The following is a 634-nucleotide window of genomic DNA, read 5'->3' as shown; positions in this document are numbered from 1 at the left end:
CGTTAGCTAGCGGATCGTCGTTAGTATAGCATTGCGTTTTGATTTTTTTCCCCTTGTTTTCGATTTTGAGTCCAGTGTCGCCTAGCTGAATGCTCAGCCGTGGAGAACTGCATGGTTATGTTAGCTCATTTGGGTTATTTATGTGTGGACAAGTGTGTGGTAATCGCCTCTGAGCATGTGCTAAAAAATAGTGTCTGTCTGGTATTATTGTTGTGATTTGTTGATTCATTACCTTGTTTATCAAATTTGCTGCTTTTACCCCCTTATGATAATACTTGAATTTGCAGGGATTCCTAATACATAAACGCCCTTATTTCTGTCATCAGGATTCTGTTCTAATGTTACTGGAACATTTTTTTGTATTGCAACAAAAAATAAAAAAATAAAAGAAATAATAAAAAAGATAGAGAAATGAGAAGAAAAAGAAAAAAGTAGAAGTTATTTTTTTCCCGTGATTTCTCGTGCTGTTGCGAAGCTCTTTCCCTGGCAGCAAGGGCTGTACTGTAGCTTAAGCATGGCGTGCAAGGGCTGGCTGTGGTTGCTGTGGGCTGACGGCTGACTGCTGATTAGGGCTGTTGCATGGCTCAGCGCAGAGAGGCTGCCCAAGTCTTTGTTTTATTTGCTACAGGATCGG

At 40.5% G+C, this 634-nt stretch overlaps 1 protein-coding gene across 1 annotated transcript in view; it reads left to right on the top strand.

The window, feature by feature from the left end:
* LOC119593728 (discoidin domain-containing receptor 2-like) overlaps positions 1-634 on the top strand; it is a gene marked incomplete at its 5' end in the record, with an annotated part of 119,890 nt that overhangs the window by 96,880 nt on the left and 22,376 nt on the right.

This window comes from Penaeus monodon, chromosome 32 (assembly GCF_015228065.2).
Source record: "Penaeus monodon isolate SGIC_2016 chromosome 32, NSTDA_Pmon_1, whole genome shotgun sequence".
In the NCBI taxonomy this organism is placed as follows: Eukaryota; Metazoa; Arthropoda; class Malacostraca; order Decapoda; family Penaeidae; genus Penaeus; species Penaeus monodon.
This window is presented reverse-complemented; position numbering and strand designations above follow the sequence as displayed.